This window comes from Felis catus, chromosome A2 (genome assembly GCF_018350175.1).
Source record: "Felis catus isolate Fca126 chromosome A2, F.catus_Fca126_mat1.0, whole genome shotgun sequence".
In the NCBI taxonomy this organism is placed as follows: Eukaryota; Metazoa; Chordata; class Mammalia; order Carnivora; family Felidae; genus Felis; species Felis catus.
Genome location: NC_058369.1, coordinates 157,094,692 through 157,108,759, shown reverse-complemented (window position 1 = coordinate 157,108,759; position 14,068 = coordinate 157,094,692). Strand labels below are relative to the sequence as shown.

Below are 14,068 nucleotides of genomic sequence, written 5' to 3'. Positions count from 1 at the left end.
TACTGTTAAGAAAACAAAAAGACAACTCATATAACTGGGAGAAAATATTTGCATATTCTATATCTGATAAGAGTTTAGTATCCAGAATATATAAAGAACCTTTACAACTCAACAATAAAAAGACAACCCAATTTAAAAAGTGGGCAAAGGATTTGAACAGACATTTTTCCAAATAAGATATACAAATAACTAATAAGCCCATGAAAAAGTACTGAGCACCATTAGTCATTAGGGAAATGCTAAGTGACAGAAGCCAGACATAAAAGGCCACATATCACGTGATTTCACTCATATGAAATGTCCAGGACAGGCCAAACGATACAGATAGAAGATAAGTAGATTTGTGGTTGATATGAACTAGGGAGGGGAGAAATCGGGAATAACTGTGAAATAAATAGCATTTCTTTTTGGGGTGATGAAACTTCTACAATCATATAGTGGTGATTGTTGCATACATCTTGTAAATATGCTAAAACCCACTGAATCGTATACTTAAAAGAGTGAATTTTTATGGCATAGGATTACATCATAATAAAAAAAATACAATGATCGGACAGAGAAAGTGGGCAAAAGGCAGTGATAGATTATTTAAACACTGTGATGAGGGAGGCTTTCAACAGGAAGGCAACATTTCAGCAGACCGTTTGAATTAATGAATGAATGGATGAAGCCCACAAACCCCACTGTGCTCTCTGTTCTCTCTTCTTTTGTTTGTATATGTCCTTTCTCTGTTACTTACATTATTAGAGCATGTCTCCACTCCCGTGCCATAAATTTGTGTGAAAGACACATTAAGAAAATGAAAGTCATTATTTGATGAAAATGCTTGCCTACAATGCTTCCTTCCCTGAAGAATTAACAGGGAAATCTCTAAGTCCTAACAATGCCTTGAACATCTTATGGAAGGTGTGTAACAGGATGTTAAATGAGGGTTTTAAAGTTTTGGCTAAGCCGTCTAGGTGGGATACAGTCAGTGATATGTGACCACATAATCTAGAGACAGAATCCTTAATTCATCTTCTGCCTTCAGTTTACGTAAGAGAGGATCCTTCAAAGGGAATTTGTATAAGAGGAGATCATGCAGCTTTCCTGTCTGTGTCCCTAGAATGCTGTCCTCCGCTTCCCCCAACAAAGACAAGGGAGGTTGGGAGATGCCAGGGCATCACTGGTAGAATCAAGACCCTTGGCGGAAAGGGAGACCAGCATCTTACTCACCATCTGCCCTTGTTGCTGTCAGAGGAGACAGCAAGAACGTTCTTCAGAGAGGTTCACCTGGACTTCCTGGAGCTGAACTTCTAGACCTCGGTACTATTGACATTCTGGGTGGATAAATCTTTGCCATGAAATGTAGAAATGTTCAGTGGCGTCCCTGGCCTCCACCCACTAGATGCTAGTAGCATGTCCCCACCTCCCACAATTGTGACAACCAAAATACATCTCCAGACATGGCTAAACATCCCCTGGGTGGGGGGCAAAGTTACTCCTGGCTAAGAACCATTGCCCAGTTTTAGAGGGCAGTAGCGATCTAGAGATTGATGCTTGACTTTTGCTTGGTGAAATGAGAAGGGAAGAGGCTGCCTACTGTTGCCACTAATGGTGCAGCACAGAGAAAAGGTGGGCGGTGTAGGGGCTGCCTGACTGCCAGTGTTTGGTGGAGCAAAGAAGGGTAATGCTTTCCCTTCACGCACACACTGTAGAAGTGAGTCAGGCTCAAGCTGTTCCGAAAGGACCCTCTTGAAGGTAAGAGAGGTGCTGGCTATTGGACAGGAGAGAGATTGCAAGAGGCCAACAAGTTCATTGCTTGCTTTAGATTAGGGTTTTTAACCTTGACACTACTGACATTTTGGACTTGATACATCTTTGTTGTAGGAGCCTGTCCTGTGCGTTGTAGGATAGTTGGCGTCTCGGGCCTCCATCTGCTAGATGCTATTGGCATTCCCCCCAGTCGTGATGATCCAAAATATCTCCAGACATGATCAAATCTCCCCTGGGGGGGGGGGAGTGGATATAAAAAATTGACCCTGGTTGAGAAGTACTGCTTTTGGGAAAGATAAATGCCAAGAGTCCCTCTATGGAGGTCTGGAAACCCCACAAAGAGTCCCACAAGTCAGCTACTTCCTATTGCTACTGTAATAGATTACCAGAAAGTTAGTGGTTTAAAACAACACATTTCTGATCTCACAGTTCTGGAAGTCAGAAGTCCAAGCTGGGTCCTACTGGGCTAACATCAGGGTGTTGGCAAGCCCACGCTCCTTCTGGGAGCTCTGGTGGAGAATTCCTTTCCTTGGCAGCTTACGGTGCTGCCTCACCTCCTGGTGCCCTACTCCCAGCCAGTAATGGCCTCACGCTGACCTCCATCCACTTCCATCATCACATCTTCTCTGACTCTGACCCTCCTGCCTCCCTCTGATAAAAGACCGTTGTGATTACATTGGGCCCGTCTGGACAGCCCAGGTTCATCTTCCCATCTGGAGGTTCTAAACTTCATCCTATCTGCCAAGTCCCTTTTAGCGTGGAAGGCTTCACAGATTAGGAGGTGGACATGGTTGGGGAGGACATTCTGTGTACCACACGTGGGCTCCCGCTAGCCAGAGGACACTGAGTGGCCAGATGCACCAGCACTAGTTAGGTAATACCTCGTGCTTTCTACTTCCTTCTCCCTCTGCCGCCTCCCAGGAACTGGAAGCAGCTGAGCCAAGTGGGAAAAGAGGGTGAGAAAGAGATATCTCACCCTCCCCTCCGCATCGCTGGAACCCAGCGTGGAGGTGTGCTCGGGCCTAGCTGCAGAGAGACCTTGAAATCATTTGGGAGATAATGGTTTTGATTACAATGGGACTGAACTTTTTTTTTTTTTAGTTTATTTATTTATTTGGGGGGGCAGAGAGAGGAGAGAGGCAGAGAGAGGAGAGAGAGACAGAGAGAGAGAGAGAATCCCAAGCAGGCTCTGCACTGTCAGCACAGAACCCGATGCAGGGCTCTAGCCCACAAACTGGCGAGATCCTGACCTGAGTGAAATCAAGAGTCAGACACTCAACTGACTGAGCCACTCAGGTGCCCCTGAACTTTTTTTTTTTTAATGGAAAATTATGCTATTTTGATTCCCCACTTGTCTGGAAAGCGACAGGCTCTACCTGGAAGGATAGCTAGCAAGGAGGCTGTTAAACAGTAAACCTGAAGGCAGTGATGGAGAGAGAAAGTCACTGCTCTTGGTCCCTCATAGAATCCAGTATATTGAATAAACCCGGTGCAAGAAGGTTTTGGTGGAGAGAGGATTTCAGAATCCTATTGTGTCACCCCACAACTGGGAAGACCCTCTCCCCAGAGAGGGAGAGGTGGGAGTGTTGAGCGCATCTGCTTCCGGCTGCAGAGATGTGGGGGCGTCCGGAGGCCCATGATTCTCCTGGGAACGCTGGATGGTCTTGCTCTTGCCTAGAAATTTGGGGAGAGAGGTAGCGGAAGGAGAGAGAAGAATGGGAAAAAGGTAGACAGACCTGGGCTGATAACTACCAACATTCACGTGGGGAAGAGCAAGCAGATAGCGTTTCAAATCTGTGCTGGCAGGAGGAGCTGGGGCATATGGCCCCCCGCACGGGGAGGGATGCAGCTTGCGGCTCCATGGCTCTGAGTCAGACTTGAAAACGCTTCCCAATGTGTCAGTGTATGGCCTGCCTGAACCCTAAAACTATAACTGGAAAACTTTCATGGGTTTCTTGGGGACACCAATTAGATAATCCAAGCCCACGTGTCTTCCGTCCTGGCTGGATGAGCCTGCGTCCTTCCCTTCTGGAACATGGAAACACAGCAGAGCAGGCCACACTCACAAAGATTAAAAATGGTGAGTGGCAATCCATAGGCTAAAACCAAAATTGCCTCTAGTTTTGTATTGTATGTGGTGTATTTATATATAATTTTAATGACCATTTAAAGAATATCAAAATGACAAATATAGTCCTCAACATTTTTTTCCACAAAGAGAGATATAATGATTTGAGGTGAGGAAAACTTTGGGGAGGAGGGTAGACTTTGGAGCACTGAAAATGGATGTGTGTTTTGTGCAGGAAGAGAGTCATTGATGTGAGTGGAGTGGACTAGTCGAGGTAGAGTGGGGCGGATGATGAAGGTACTTTGTGCTTTCCACACCAGTACAGGATGCGGGGGAGCTACAGAGGAGGACCCAACCCTGAACGGAGCAAAGGGTCTAGAAAGAAGGTGCCAGACTGACCCGAGGAGAGGCAGGGGCAGGGAGGGGCCCTAAACAGGCTTCACCTTTCTCTAGATTCTAAGTAGGAATGAGCTTTTCCAACGCTATTGCAGGTGCACGGCACATATTGGGAGTAGGATGTTGTTTTTGTGCTTACTTCTGTGGCTGCACGCGGTCTTCATGCCCAAAGTCTTACCCACGATCGTCCAGCAACAAAATGACCTGGGATTTCTCCTTTTTCCTTAGGTAGGTGGGCAGAAGTATCCAACTGAAGCTGGGTTCTATCTCTCTGTGTATTTGTAGCGAGCTACCTGGGGACTGGTGCTTTTTACTTTTCAGTTGAATGCAGTAAAGTCTTATTTTTCTAAATTAAGGAGCTTGTGCCTGGCCACATGTTAGGCACTCTATAAGTAATTTGTTGAAGGAAGGAGACAGGGAAGGGAGGCGGAAAGGTAGGAGGAAGGCAAATTGGAAGGACAGGAAGGAGGAAGAAGGAGAAAAGGGGAGGAGAGAAAGAAGGAAGGAGGGAGGGATGGGAGGAGGGAGGGAGGGGTGGACAGAAAGACAGAAGGAGGGAGGAAATAAAGACTTGCCTCTCTGTGTGTGTGCTTCCAGAAGTGGCACAGGAGATCATGGAGAAGTTAGCTCTGTGAGGAGCGCTCCAAGCCTTTGGGTTGTGGCAGAAAAAGCAGGGAGGCTACTTCGATGCCAGATCTACAAGGTGTGTGGTGGGAGGGATTGAGCTGTTCTTATTCTGCGAGTGAGTCTGAGAAATGCTGCCGTGACTTGTGAGCTCGTGGACCCTAGGAATGTGGATCTTCCCCAAAAGCTGCCAAATCATCTGTCTCTGGGGGCACAAATACAGTCAAACCCAAGGAGCCTGTGCTTTCTTCACTTACCGCCCTGCCTTAAAGTCACTTTCTTTCATTTTATTTTATTTTACTTTATTTCATTTCATTTTATTTATTTTAGGGGGGAGGGGCAGAGGGAGAGAGATTCTCAAGCAGGCTCCATGCTCAGCTCGGAGCCTGGCGCGGGGGTCCATCTCATAACGGTGGGCGATTGTGACTTGAGCTGAAATCAGGAGTCAGACACTTAACCAACTGAGCCACCCAGGTGCCCCTCTTTTTTTTTTTCTTTTTGGGCCACTGGAAGCCCGTTCTCTCCCATATGCACGCTGGGCATTGTTAGCCTTGTGCTCTACACTGGGTTTTATTTGAGGGGCTGGTTGTCTGTATCGTGTGATCCCCGAAGAGACTGGTCTGCTCTCATTTCCTAGATGCCTTTGGTTCTGTACTGTGATTTTCAAATGTGGCTGCTCTAAGGCGGCTGGACTTGGACGGATGTAAATAAGAGATGTCGCAAATATTAAATGTGAAGAATCTAGGTGTGGAGTGCGTGTTGATCACTATTTGTGGATTTTGAAAACACTCAAATGCTTCTTCTTTACTAATGCCTTTCTTTGTCCTTAATGCTGTCATTATTTGTTCTTCAACCAAGACCCCAAGTCTTTGGTCTCTGTGATCAAGAGAGACATTTTCTGACTTGACAAGTGTAAGCCACCACGTTTCTGAGGAGGGGTCACATAATCTGGGTGATCCCTAGAGAGTGCAGAGCCACCCTCTCTGCGTGACTGGCAGTCAGGTAGACAGTCTAAGTTGGAGCACTGGGAAACTGATAGGAAGACGTGTACTCTTCTTCCCCCTTTCCTTCTTCTTCACATATTCTGAGAAAGAGAAAGTGTTTTTTTTTTTAATTTTTTTTAACATTTATTTATTTTTGAGACAGAGAGAGAGCATGAACAGGGGAGGGTCAGAGAAAGAGGGAGACACAGAATCTGAAACAGGCTCCAGGCTCTGAGCTGTCAGCACAGAGCCCGACGCGGGGCTCGAACCCACGGACCACTAGATCATGACCTGAGCTGAAGTCAGATGCTCAACCGACTGAGCCACCCAGGCGCCCTGAGAAGTGTTCAGCAGAAAATGAGAAATCGAGGAGATCCTGGAGCTGAGACAGGAACGCTCCACAAATCTGGCAATGTGGTCACTGTGTTGCCTGCCCCCTTATACCCAGGTTGGGCTGTATGGTCAGCTCTGGCCAGTGGGCCGTGACTGGGGGGGATGCGTGACACCCTCCTCACCACAGACAATTCCACATGTTCCCTTCTCCTGCTGAGGTGACCCCGAGTCCTCATTTCAGATGGTGGTGCATTAGCTCTAAGCAGCTGGATCCCTGAGACGCTGCGTGGAGAACAGCTACTCTTGGAATGCTTGTTCAAAGCCCGTAGAGGGTTTTGAACGAGAAAGGAAGAAACCTGTGTATTCTTAAGCCATTGAAATTTTTTTTTTTAATTTTTAGGGAAAATGAATTTAAGTGGATACCTTAAGTAGTATCATTTTTAGTTTAAAAACATTTACCAGCACTTTGTAATTTATAGAGCATATTTTCGTAGATATTATTTCATTGAAAGCTCACCATGCTCCTAAGGTAATTTTCCTTCCTTTTGACTCCTATTTTGACTTAATTTCAGGCTTCTAGAAAAGTTTCAAGAACAGCACACAGGATTCCCGCACACCCCTCCCCCAGATTGCCCAAATATTACCATTGCACTGCACTGCTTGATTCTTCTCTCTCTCTCTCAATATACATACATACTTATTACTTTTTTTCTGAACTGTTTGAGAGGAAGCTGCAGATAGGATGCCCCTTCATCCCTAAATACTTAGGTGTGTCCCCTGAAAAGGAAGACGTTAGGGTCCTGTGTTCTGCCACCTAGCTTAGCTTATTCTAGACCAATACAGACAACCTTTGTGGCACTGCTGAGCATGGAAGGTTTGATACACAAGAAGTGGAAGGCCAAACAGGGGCCAAACAGCCCTTTCGAGGAAACCGGCTTAGAATTGGGGAGATTAGAATCTTAAAGGAAACAGATTTTTGTTTCTTCAATCGATATTTTTTGATATGATATGAAATGGTATTTAGGGAGCCAGATAAAGGTTGATGGGAAGGGAATTACCACATTCAGGTGTGTGGAGAGAAGGGCTTTCGGGAAAATCTGTTTCCTAAGCAAGGTAAACCTGGACTCCTGTTTCTGCTTTGCGCCCATGGTGGGTATTGCTATCACACTCTATCGCCGTGTTTTCAGTAAAACCACCTCTGTTTTGCTCCAGGCCTAAAAATGTATCCAGGCCACTGGTAAGGATGACATTGAGAAGCGTGTAGCTAATAAAAGTGTAGGGGCGTCTCTCTGGGCTCGTGGGTGAAAACAACGCTCACGGAGCTGGAGAAAGGAGTGCTGTCCAAGACATCCAGAGTCAGCTGAGGGTCAGATACCTGGGAACGCACGGCCCAGCCTCCTGTCTTGGCAGTGACACCGACTCATCAGCCCCAATTTCCAGAGCTGCGTCCTTCTCACTCCTCCTTCCAAATCCACCTCCACTTGGGCTTTCAATCTGTGCCTGGTTCTGGTTTGAATGAGCCACTGATGTATTTGTAGCCATCCGGGATCTGGAGCGCAGATGCAAATGGCAGTTTTCTCTGGTAAGTGTTGGGGCAATCGGATCCTTTTCTGATTTGCATTCCCAAGTCCTGCAGGTTCTCAGGAAATCACATCTTCCAGGCAGTCTGGTGGGGGTTATTTTTAATCTCAGCTATAAATGCCAGTCCATAATAGTTCTTAAAACCGAAAGAGCCTTCGTTTACAAGGCAGAGGACAGTTAGAGACAGAGTCATTAGTTTAGCAAAAATCTCGGACCAAAAAAGAGGCTGAGGAGAAGGGACTCTGGGGATAGAGAAGGCTTGGGGTTCAGGAGTGAGATGGGGGACAGGCACAAATTTGGAAGACACTAGATTTTGGGGGACTTAAACCATAAGAATGGAGGGGCTTGTTCAGGGAGAGCATTCAAGGAGAAAGAGAGAAGAGCGTGTTAGGTCTACCTGGGCATGTTAAACACACTGCTCTTCTCTCAGAGTCAGTCTTATTAGCATTCATCCCTGTTTCTGACATAAATGGTGATTTCTGAGGGTCTATCTCATCTATTCCCACCACTTCTCAATCTCTTGTCTCTTGCTGGTGCTGGGCCCTACCTGGAGATAATTTTATTCCAAATTCCAGTGCAGGGTTAGAATTAGTTTATGTGCAGATGTATGCTCTGTGAGGATATTTCAAAATCCCAGGTGAGCTCCCACGTAAAGTAGGAATGAATTTTAAAATTTGCAAATCGAGTGTGTGAAGAGCAACTTACATTTTAAAGGTAATTAGTTTAATATCTGCATAGCCCTCCCTTCCCCCAATCCACCTGGTGGGTGAAAACACAGTTCTGGGTAAACGCACTCATTTCGTGTTACACTCAGCCCACTCAAGATTTTCTCTCCTGCTTTGAGCCTGGAGCTACTTAAAGGCGGAAGGATGGTGGCTTGGGCTGGTCTCTAAGGCAGATGTCCAGTCACCAGCTGTGTCTTTCCCATCTAGAGAGTCACTGCTCGCAACGCTCTTTCCTCTCACTGTGACAGCTGCATTCAGTGTGGCACCTTTACTTCTCGCTTAGCCTGCCCCTTCTCTCACTCACTCTCCTGGTGCTAGCACTCCATCTTTGTGTTCAGCTCTGTTTGTTTTACAGAATCCCACTACTCGATGGGCAGAATAGCTGTCTCCATGGTGATGCAGGCACTAGTCTTCCCAGGGAATCGGCCGCCATGTCTTTTTATCTACTTGGCAGGCAAGTTAGAGTTGGCTGGGATGGGCTAAATCCTGCCTTTCTCTTCTCTGTGTTTGTTCTTATGCTCTTATGAGAAAATTCTCAAGCTGATGAGGCCATGCACACAGCTGTGTGGATTGCAAGCAGAGAGGCCCCATACAGATGTTTTCCTTTATTTTAGTATCCTGACCACTCAGTTTATTGATGAAAATCTCTCATTTCTAGCCCAGTAATCAGCTTTTACCAATTTAAACTTTCTGGAAATTTTCTATGAAATCAGTAAGAAAGGGGAATTGCTGCTATTGTTTAATCAGTTTGAGGGCTTGATAAACTTTCCAAGAGGTCAGTCACATAATGAAATTAGCAGGTCTGTTAACAGATGAGAAAAACAACTAGCATAAAACAAAAATAAGATAAGCCTGTTATCGAGTTAATGCTCTAGTTCAGAAACTTCCTTAGAAATTTCCTGTAGAGGAATGCCTGAGTGGCACAATTGGTTAAACATCCAACTCTTGGTTTTGGCTCAGGTTACCAACTCACAGTTCACAGCTTTGAGCCCCGTATCAGGCTCTGAGCTGATGGCATAGAGCCTGCTTGGGATTCTGTCTCTCCTTCTCTCTGCCCCTCCCCTGTGTGTGTGTGTGTGTGTGTGTGTGTGTGTGTGTGTGTGTGCGCGCGCGCGCTTTCTCTCTCTCAAAATGAATAAATAATTTAAAAAATTGTAAAAAAAAAAAAAAGAAATTTTCTGTAGAAAACCAGTTTGGGGGATTTTTATGACCCCAAATTAAGTTTTGGACAATTTGAAATTGTCCATGGTAAAGCACTGTCATGAGCTTGACAATGACTGAGCTGAAACAGGCTTAGAGGTTCTTGTGTAATAAAAAGAAATATTGTGTATAAGGCTTCTGATTTTAAATTTTAGACCAAACAAATGTACTTGACTCCCCCTTCTTCTGAGACTCCACTGAGAAAAACAATCCCATAATAATTAAGAGAGAGGAGTGAGGGCAGACTAGAGATTTCATCCCATCTCTTGGATGTGGACCATCCATGAAAGCGTGTTGTGGATGAAGTGGCACAGAGGATGCTCAGAATATGCACAAGGTGGTCCTCTGGCAGTGTGGTGGCTGCTCAGCTTGCTTGAAAGCCTTGAGGTCCCCTGATGTGTGTTTCCTAGCTTTGGCTAGTAGGAGTGAGGCAGGGTGTAAAACCAAGTCATTGTTGTAATTCTGTCTGCCATATAACTGCTTCAGTGATTCCTTCCAACCTTTTCTCCATCACTGCACACAGAACCATTGACAACCCTCATATCAACAATGCTTTTGTAGAGAAATTGAACGCATTTCCAAGAAGCAGGGCTTCCAGTGTGATGTTTGCACAGAGATTAAATTCTTTCTTATTATGACATTTTTGATTTCAAGGCTAATGTCTGATTTTTTACCCACATACCTTAAAAAAAAAGTCATCAGAAGCCAATCCTGACGAACTGGATGGCCCAGTTACAAAACAGAGGTCCCAATCAGCCTTTCCATTCAGAAGAATGTCCTGCTGGGGAATAATTCTTACTTATGCAAAACAGCCTTTCATTTTCCTTCATGAATTAGTAATCAAGGATTATCAGAAATAGGAGCAAAATTCACAGCCTGAAAGAGAAAGACCAAGATAAATATTCAGAATAAATGACCCCTGGAGAAATAAAGATCAAAGAAGAATACTTAAAAAATTTGAACTTGTATCTTCAGAGAAGGCAGAAAAGATACTGAATTCATAAATTAAGAAAAAGATGCTATTAAAAAGAAATAGGAAACGAAGAAACTTTGAGATTAAAAATATTTAAAATTACATACTGTTAACATGATTTCAGTAAAATTAAGATGAGTTCAAGATAATATCTCTGAATGCTCAGCATAAATCAATGATGAAAAAGATAAGAGACACAGATATTTAATCTAGGAGGCCTAAAATCTGACCCAAAAGAATTTTAAGGATCAAATTTAGAGAAAATGAAGAGGAAGAAATTATTTTTAAAAAATAAAAGAAACTTTATGAGTGCTGATGAAGGACATGTTTTTTTGTTTTTGTTTTTGTTTTTGAGAGAGAGAGAGGGAGAACAAGTAGGGGAGAGAGAATCCCAAGCAGGCTCCATGCTCAGTGCAACACCCTATGCAAGGCTTGATCCCACGACCCTGGGATCATGACTTGAGCCGAAATCAAGAGTCAGATGCCCAACTGACTGAGCCAGTCAGGTGCCCCAAAGACATGGTCTTTGATTGATAAGCCCTCAATTGGTCTTACACAATTTTCACCAAATGGAGCATCTGATACTAGTTGCCTAACCCATGATCATTCTTCCCTCTTCCTCAATATAAGTACCCTAATTTTGTTTAGAGTGGATTAGGGTGGAAGTGTGCACAATTACAAATTAAAAATAATTCTTTCTGCAATTTTCCTTGTGAAGGTGTCATGTGACCCAGTTCTGCCTAGAATGTAGAGGTGATACTCTTAATTTCAGCTCAGATCATGATCCTAGGGTCGTGGGATTGAGCCCTGCATAGGGGCTACTGGGATTCTCTCTCTCCCCTCTCTCCCTCTCCCTCTGCCCCTCCCCAACTCGTTTTCTCTCTCTCTCTCTCTCTTTCTCTCTCTGTCTCATGTTGCCTCAGCAACATGATGTGGTAGGAAAGGAAGCTAGAAGGATCCTGAGTCATTAGTGACTTCCTGGAGCATTTTTTTCAACCTCTAGAATTCATGTTACATTTAAAAATAGCATTATATGGTCACTTTAATCAGATTTCTGTTATATGCAGTTGTAGTGCAGTCTTGGTGAATCATGAAAGATAAAAAGAAGATTTTAAAAATGTCTAAAGAAAGAATACAAAAACCTAGAAAGGAAAAAGACACAGGTTGCTCTCACACTTCTAATTAGTAACAACAAATGTGAAAAGAATGAAATTTCTTCTAAACTTAAGGTAAATTATTTTAGACCTAAAATTGTATATTCAACCAACTATCAACTACTAATCAAGAGTGAGGGCAAAATAAAAACATTTCCCATTTCCGAAGGACTTTTCTGAGGAAGTTACTTAAGGATGTGTTCCGGTAAGTAAGGGAGGAAATAAGAAAAGGAAGAGTAAGACATGTGATCTAGAAAATAGGTGATGGATATAACCCGGACATCCGGGTAGATGACAAACATGAGTCAGGCTTAGGAGTCAATTATCCTGAAAGGATATCCAATTATCAAGAAAGGAATGAGAATGAAAGGCATTGATCAAGTTGCTACTGGAAAAAAAAAAACAGTGGATTACATCCAACTGAGAGTGCCATGATTAAAATACTGAATTCCTTTGAGTAGGTGGTAAGGAATATACTTCTCTCTCTGGGAGGCAGGGCTGGTATAACAACATAAAGGAAGGCAATTGAGCAGGATTATCATAAACCCAAACTAAATTCTTTCATGTTGCTGAGTAAATGATGGAGTGTAAAAAAAAAAAAATGCATTTGATTTTTATGCTGGAAACAATCTCCTTTTACCTGGGTTTATGGATTGTGTCATTGAACTTAATGAAAAGCACTTTTTGGTCTTGAGTCCAGTAATAATAGTTTTACTAACAATATTTAGAAATGCTATTTATTGATCTTCTACATTTAAAATAAATTCATAGATGAAGCACAGAAGACTGAATGATAGTTACAGAATAGCATATGACAATGTGAAAGGAGCATGTTGCTTTCAGCAGTTAGAATGTGGAAAAGGGGGTCACCTGGGTGGCTCAGTTGGTTAAGTGTTCAACTTTGGCTCAGGTCATGATCTCATAGTTTGAGTTCGAGCCCTGCATCGGGCTCTTTGCTGTCAGCACGGAGCCTGTTCTGGATCCTCTTCCTCCCTCTCTTTCTCTGTCCCTCCCCGCTGTGCTCTCTCTCTCTCTCTCTCTCTCTCTCTCTCTCTCTGTGTGTGTGTGTGTCTCTCTCTCTCAAAAATAAATAAAAATGTTTTTTAAAAAGCAGGTGGAAAAGGGAGAAGTAGTAAAAAGAAGGATAGGGGCACTAACATACTCTTTTATATAATGTGGAGTTGGTAGGCATGGACTATAAATAGTAGAATAAGACATTGCAACTCAAAATGATCATTCAAGGGGCTCCTGGTGGCTCAGTTGGTTGAACGCCTGACTTCGGCTCAGGTCATGATCTCATGGTTTCTGAGTTGAGCTCCGCATCGGGCTCTGTGCTGACAGCTCAGAGTGTGGAGCCTGCTTCAGGTTCTGTTTCTCCCTCTCTCTCTGCCTGTCCCTCACTCATGCTCTCTCTCTCTCAAAAATAAAGACACATTAAAATGATCATTCAATAATTTAAAAGCAATGAGAATCAGAGCCAGAAGTAGTAATGCAATTACTACAGGGCAGCATTTGATGGCAATGTAAGTGACACTTCAGTCCTCACCATTTACAGTGATGAGTCAATAGGTGTTTACAGATGGATAATACAATGTGCGTGTCTATGTATACCTGTTCGGAGCTATGAAAGTAACCACCACAAAAACTAGAGTCAGAAATAATAGAAATGTTGCTTTGGGGAAGTGAGATTTTGGGTGAGGCAGGAGACTTAACTATTCACAAAAGACCTTTTCAGCATTTGTTTACTTATTTGTTGGCCAAAAGCTGATATTACTTTGAATATGATGATGATGACAATCAACTTGAAACAACTCTAATTTCACTTCTGTAATATTTGGGTGGAGATTTAGAAATGAGTAATAGTGTTATGTTTTTGTAAGTATTGACAATCTCATTTAAAAAAAAGCTATATGTGAGAATTGGAGGGAAGATGCTTTTAATAGCTTTGTAGCAATCAGGCTATTTCACAAGAAAATAAATCTCACCACATTAACCAGAAAATAGTGAGAAACAATGGTGACATGTGACATGTGATATATACTTCCCCAATGATCTGTTACTTGGTTTTGGGAGTTGCTCGATGAGGAATGTAACCATTTCCATCAATACTTTGTCATAGGTGATGGCTCTGATGCTCTATTTCCAGCTGCCCATGACTGTGTGTTTTGATGGTCACTCACTTAATGTCTTAAGCCTCTGAGAATGTTTACAAAGCACATCTATGAATTTTCTTAGCATCCAGTATATTATTCAGAATCCATTTGTTAAGGTACAAG

General features: G+C 43.4%; 1 protein-coding gene and 1 long non-coding RNA gene across 11 annotated transcripts in view; both read left to right on the top strand.

Annotated features, from left to right (window-relative positions):
* Positions 1 to 14,068, top strand: part of KEL (Kell metallo-endopeptidase) — a 281,013-nt gene that overhangs the window by 50,891 nt on the left and 216,054 nt on the right. The window lies entirely within an intron of this gene.
* Positions 3,045 to 5,100, top strand: LOC123384071. Its single transcript, XR_006594667.1, has 3 exons — positions 3,045 to 3,835; positions 4,315 to 4,447; positions 4,817 to 5,100. It is a non-coding gene; the product is annotated as an uncharacterized LOC123384071 (long non-coding RNA).